The sequence below is a fragment of the Peromyscus californicus genome, unplaced genomic scaffold (assembly GCF_007827085.1).
Source record: "Peromyscus californicus insignis strain IS unplaced genomic scaffold, ASM782708v3 Scaffold_129__1_contigs__length_121741, whole genome shotgun sequence".
Taxonomy (NCBI): domain Eukaryota; kingdom Metazoa; phylum Chordata; class Mammalia; order Rodentia; family Cricetidae; genus Peromyscus; species Peromyscus californicus.
Window position 1 is genome coordinate 78,225 of NW_026294412.1, and position 6,605 is coordinate 84,829.

Sequence of the window (6,605 nt, forward strand, 5' to 3'; positions counted from 1 at the left end):
GCATTCAAGACTACTTCCTACTTTCTCTTCTAGCAGGTTCAGAGTAGCTGGATTTATGTTGAGGTCCTTGATCCACTTGGACTTAAGTTTTGTGCACTGTGATAGATATGGATCTATTTGCAGCCTTCTACATGTTGATATCCAGTTATGCCAACACCATTTGTTGAAGATGCTTTCTTTTTTCCATTGTGCACTTTTGGTTTCTTTGTCAAAAATTATATGATCAAAGGTGTGTGGGTTAATGTCAGGGTCATCAATTCGACTCCATTGGTCCACATTTCGGTTTTTATGCCAGTACCAAGCTGTTTTTATTACTGTAGCTCTATATTAGAGCTTGAAGTCAGGGGTCATGATGCCTCCAGAGGTTGTTTTATTGTACAGGATTCTTTTGGCTACCCTGGGTTTTTTGTTTTTCCATATGAAGTTGAGTATTATTCTTTCCAGGTCTGTGAAGAATTGTGTTGGTATTTTGATGGGGATTGAGTTGAATCTGCAGAGATTCAACAAAAGATTGAATCTCTGCAGATTCAACACAAGAAGATTGCCATTTTTACTATGTTAGTCCTGCCTATCCATGAGCATGGGAGATCTTTCCACTTTCTGACATCTTCTTCAATTTCTTTTTTCAGGGACTTAAAGTTCTTGTCATATAGGTCCTTCACTTGCTTGGTTAGTGTTACCCCAAGGTATTTTATGTCATTTGTGGCTATTGTAAAGGGTGATGTATCTCTGATTTCCTTCTCCGCTTCTTTGTCCATTGTATATAGGAGGGCTACTGATTTTTTTGAGTTGATCTTGTATCCTGCTATGTTGCTGAAGGTGTTTATAAGCTGTATCAGTTCCTTGGTGGAATCTTTGGAGTCGCTCAAGTATACTATCATGTCATCTGCAAATAGGGAAAGCTTGACTTCTTTCTTTCCAATTTGTATCCCCTTAATCTCCTTATGTTGTCTTATTGCTCTGGCTAGAACTTCAAGCACTCTATTGAATAAGTATGGGGAGAGCGGACAGCCTTTCCTCGTTCCTGATTTTAGTGGAATTGCTTTGAGTTTCTCTCCATTTAATTTGATGTTGGCTGTTGACTTGCTGTAAATTGCCTTTATTATGTTTAGGTATGTTCCTGTATTCCTGATCTCTCCAAGACGTTTATCATGAAGGGGTGTTGGATTTTGTCAAATGCCTTTTCTGTGTCTAGTGAGATGATCATGGGTTTTTTTTTTTCCTTTGAGTTTGTTTATATGGTGTATTACATTGACGGACTTTCATATGTTGAACCACCCTTGCATCCCTGGAATGAAGCCTACTTGATTATGGTAGATAATTGCTTTGATGTGTTCTTGGAGTCCGATTGCCAGTATTTTATTGAGTATTTTTGCATCAATGTTCGTGAGGGATATTTGTCTGTAGTTCTCTTTCTTTGTTGTATCCTTGATTGGTTTAGGAATCAGGGTAATTGTAGTCTCATAGAAGGAGTTTGGGAATGTTCCTTCTGTTTCTATTGTGTGGAACAATTTAGAGAGTATTGGTATTAACTCTTCTTTGAAGATCTGGTAGAATTCTACGCTGAAACCATCTGGTCCTGGGCTTTTTTTGGTTGGGAGACTTTTAAAGACTGTTTCTATTTCATTAGGGGTTATTGGAATATTTAAATAGTTTATCTGGTCTTGACTTAACTTAGGTATGTTGTACCTATCCAGAAAGTTATCCATTTCTTTTAGGTTTTCCAGTTTTGTGGAATAGAGGTTTTTGAATTATGACCTGATGATTCTCTGGATTTCCTCAATGTCTGTTGTTATGTCCCCCTTTTCGTTTCTGATTTTGTTAATTTGGATGCTCTCTCTCTGTCTTTTGGTTAGTTTGGATAAGGGCTTGTCTATCTTGTTGATTTTCTCAAAGAACCAACTCTTTGTTTCATTAATTTTTTGTATTGTTCTCTTTGTTTCTATTTTATTGATTTCAGCTCTCACTTTGATAATTTCCTGGCATCTATTTTTCCTGGGAGACTTGGCTTCTTCTTGTTCTAGAGCTTTCAGGTGTGCTGTTAAGTCACTAGTGTGAGATTTCTCCAACTTATTTATGTGGGCATTTAGTGCTATGAATTTTCCTCTTAGCACTACTTTCATAGAGTCCCATAGGTTTGGGTATGTGGTGTCTTCATTTTCATTGAACTCTAGGAAGTCTTTAATTTCTTTCTTCATTTCTTCCTTAACCCATTGGTGATTCAGTTGAGTATTATTCAGTTTCCATGAGATTGTAGGTTTTCTGTAGTTTTTGTTGTTGTTGAAATCTAACTTTAGACCATGGTGGTCTGATAGAACACAGGAGTTTATTCCAATTGTTTTGTGTCTGTTGATATTTGTTTTGTGGCCAAGTATGTTGTTGATTTTAGAGAAGGTTTCATGGGGTGCTGAGAAGAAAGTATATTCTTTTTTGTTAGGATGGAATGTTCTGTAGATATCGATTAAGTCCATTTGAGTCATGACGTCAGTTAAGTCCTTTATTTCTCTGTTAAGTTTTGATTTGGGAGATCTGTCCAGTGGTGAAAGTGGGGTGTTGAGGTCTCCCACTATTAATGTGTCGGGTTTTATATGTGATTTAAGCTTTAGTAATATTTCTTTTACATGTGGGTGCCCTTGTGTTTAGGGCATAAATGTTCAGAATTAGGAGTTCATCTTGGTGGATCTTTCCTGTGATGAGTATGTAATGCCCTTCTTGAGCTCTTTTGATTGATTTTAGTTTGAAGTCTATTTTGCTGGATATCAGGAGGGCTACACCCGCTTGTTTCTTAAGACCGTTTGATTGGAAAGTCTTTTCCTAGCCTTTTATTTTTAAGTAGTGACTATCTTTGAATTTGAGATGTGTTTCTTGTATGCAGCAGAAAGATGGGTCCTGCTTTCGAATCCATTCTGTAAGCCTATGTGGTTTTATAGGCGAATTAAGTCCATTGATATTGAGGGATATTAATGACCAGTGATTGCTCATTCCTGTTATTTTTTGGTGGTGATGTGTGTGTACTTCTCTTCGTTGGAGTTTACTGCTGTGGCTTTATCTATTACCTGTGTTTTAGAGGGTGTATCTGACTTCTTTAGGTTGGAATTTTCCTTCTAGTGCTTTCTGTAGGGCTGGGTTTGTGGATAAGTATTGTTTAAATCTGGATTTGTCTTGGAATGTCTTTTTCACTCCATCTATGATGATTGAAAGTTTTGCTGGGTATATCATTCTAGGCTGGCATCCATGGTCTCTTAGTGTCTGCATTACATCTGTCCAGGTCCTTCTGGCTTTCAAAGTCTCCATTGAGAAATCGGGTGTTATTCTGATGGGTTTGCCTTTATAAGTCACTTGGCCTTTTTCCTTTGCTGCTCTTAATATTCTTTTTTATTCTGTACATTTAGTTGTTTAATTATTATGTGGCTAGGGGACTTTTTTTAGGGGTCTAGTCTGTTGGTGTTCTATAGGCTTCTTGTATCTTCATAGGCATGTCCTTCTTTAAGTTGGGAAAGTTTTCTTCTCTGATCTTGTTGAATATATTTTCTGTGCCCTTGAGTTGGTATTCTTCTCCTTCTTCGACCCCTATTATTCATAGGTTTGGTCTTTTCATGGTGTCCCAAATTTCTTGGACATTTTGGTTCATGACTTTGTTGGCTTTAGTGTTTTCTTTGACTGATGAATCTATTTCTTCTACTGTATCTTCAAGGCCAGAGATCCTCTCTTCCATCTCTTGCATTCTGTTGGTTATACTTGCATCTGAAGTTCCCGATCATTTACTCAGGTTTTCTATTTCCAGCATTCCCTCCGTTTGTGTCTTTTTCATTTTTTTCCTTCATTTGTTTCATTGCTTTTTCTTGATTTTCTTTCAGTACTTTATTGTTTTCTTCCAGGACTTTATTGTCTTCTAATTTGTTTGCCCTTTCCCTTAGTTGTTTACAGTGTTCTTCCCATTTTTTTTGTCTTTTCCTCTATACAAGCCTCTACCTTCTTCATGATGTCATTCATAAGGCTGTTTTCTTCTGCTTCTTCCAATTTTTGATGTTCAGGTCTAGATGTTGGAGGAGGGCTAGGTTCTAGTGATGCTGTATTGCTCATTATTTTTTTGTATGTATTTCTGCCATGACATCTGCCCATCTCCTTGTGGTTCGTACTTGGTCTTATCAGTGCCCTTGGTTCAGACAGAGCTGACAGATTCAGGAAGCCTCTCTCTCTCTTATCCAGATGGGAGCTCTCTTGTCCAAATGGGAACTCCAGGGCAGGATGGGAGCTCTTGTCCAGAAAGAAAGTCTGGGGCAGGATGGGTGCTCCTGTCCAGAAGGGAAGTCTGGGGCAGGATTGGAACTGGGGGCTGGTCTCTAAGTCTCAGGAAGTGGCTGGTGTCTTGGGTGGATGGGCATGGACGCAGGGCATGGAGATTGCAGGATCTGTCGGGTGTCTTGGAGAAGGGGATCCTTCCTGGTGGGGCTAGAAGTGAACCTGCCTGGTGGCCCGAACCTGGGGCCAAGTTGGGCAGGTCTTCCCTGGAGTGGCTGGTGCCCAGGGATGGGGTCTGGGCCAAGCCAGGGCACTCACCTTAGGTACCCTTTATTAAGTAATAGTGCCAGGTGCAAGGTTAATGTCCAAGGCTTTGGCCATGGACTGATTGGAATCACCTCCCACTTTGTGCACAATAAAGGTTTTATGGTCCACTTCTTTTGGATAATAAAGTGTCCTAAGAAAACCCTGCTTCTCAGCTGCTCCCTGCTTGTTGGTCCCAAGATATGGGCAGAGAGAATCCCACTTGGATTGCCAGGCAACAACATTAATCTCACAGTCTGTCACAATAGCCCCATGACAAATCAAACCCACCCAATCATGACCTCACTTTATATCCTCATTTTTCTACTCCTGAAAACACAAGTCTCTCTGTGAGTTGTAAGTATTTTTCCTAATACCTTTAATATGGCTGTAGTAAACCAAGCATTATTGAAGGAATCATTTTTTATCCTGGTAGATTGTTGAACATTAAGACATGGTCCATATAATCTACTCATATCAGGAAAATGGAAACAACCCCACTCTTGTGCCCATCATTTACTCAGGCCCTTGTTACTTTACCCCTTTTCAATGTTATTTTTTTCTGCCTGAGGCTGTATGTCTATTATGAATAAATTAAGTTTTTAAAAATCACTGATAATTCCAATAATTTGTCATATGAGGTTACTGGTGATTAAAAGAGAAACCTTTAGGGTAAGTTTTACTATTACACCAGTCATTCAAATATGATCAATATTTTGGGTAACTTATAATGTCATTGTGCCACAAATAAATTATGCAGTACTATCAAAAGGCTTTGCAGAATATGGACACAAGTAGGATTTTACAAGCTTGAATAAGGCAGCTTAAATAATCTAATAACCTTCAGTTTTGCCTATCATAGCCTACAATCATGTCATTTTTTCCTTGGGTGAAATTTAGTAGTGATATCCTGAAAACTCTATTTATTAAAAAATTGTTATATTGAATAATATAATAGAAAACTTACATTCAGAATGTATTCATCTTTGGTGCATTTAAGGTAGCTACCTTAAATGTTTTTAACTAAGGACAAAGATTGCAATGAATCCTATGAATGTATCCTTTAAAATCAGACAAAAATAATAAGGTAGAAGTCTTTAAAACCATTAGAAAATCTTTAAAACCATTAGAAAAAGTCATACTGCAGAGAAACCCTAAAAATATAGTCAGTGTTGTACAGTTTTGCTCTTTATACATGAATAAATTTTTATTTCTGTTCAGTTAATCTCTTAAAGCCTTTGCATATTACAATAGTCTTTGAGTACCTGCAAAAAAGTACTGAGGGCTTATTATTAAAAAATATTTGGTAAGATCCTTATCCAAAATAATTGCATTCAGTTACTCAAGGGTGTTCTTTCTGTAAAAAAACAATTTGACAATGTCAGCAATCTGTTCATGCATTATGATGTCCATTTTTACAATGTTTGCCCTTGTAAAATCATGGATTAATTGAATTTAGTAGATTATAAAGCCCTGTGTGTAGGATAAAAGGTCAGTCAAAGAAACACACCTGGAAATAAAAACCAGAGCCAGTGAAAAATTCAGTTTTACACTGAAACCAGAGCCAAAGAAATACATTCTACCTCTGACCATCTGAGCACAATGCCAACCAATCCATGACAGAAAAACCAACCAATCCCTGAGCACAAAACCAACCAATCACTGCACATGAAAGCTTCCCAATCTCTGAGCTTGAGCCTGAAATCCAACAATGCCTATCCTCAAAATCCTTTCCCTGGAAATCTCCACCACTATGAAGCCCCATATAAGTCCTGTGTCTGTTCAGCTGGCAGCTGCTCTTTTTCACACTGACACAGGCAGCCACTATTCTGGATTCCTCTCCCCTATATAAATCTCTTGAATTAGATTTGGGTGAAGATCTTTTGCCAGAGCAGAGCAGAATCTCTGCTGGGAAACTCCCTAGTGGATTCAAACAGAGAAGCAATGGACATCACTTCTGGGAAACTCTCTAGTGGAGTGGAACAGAGAAGTAATGGACACCTCTGATGGAAAATTTTCTTCAGGGAGTGGAGCAGAGCAGCAAAGGACATCTCTGCTGG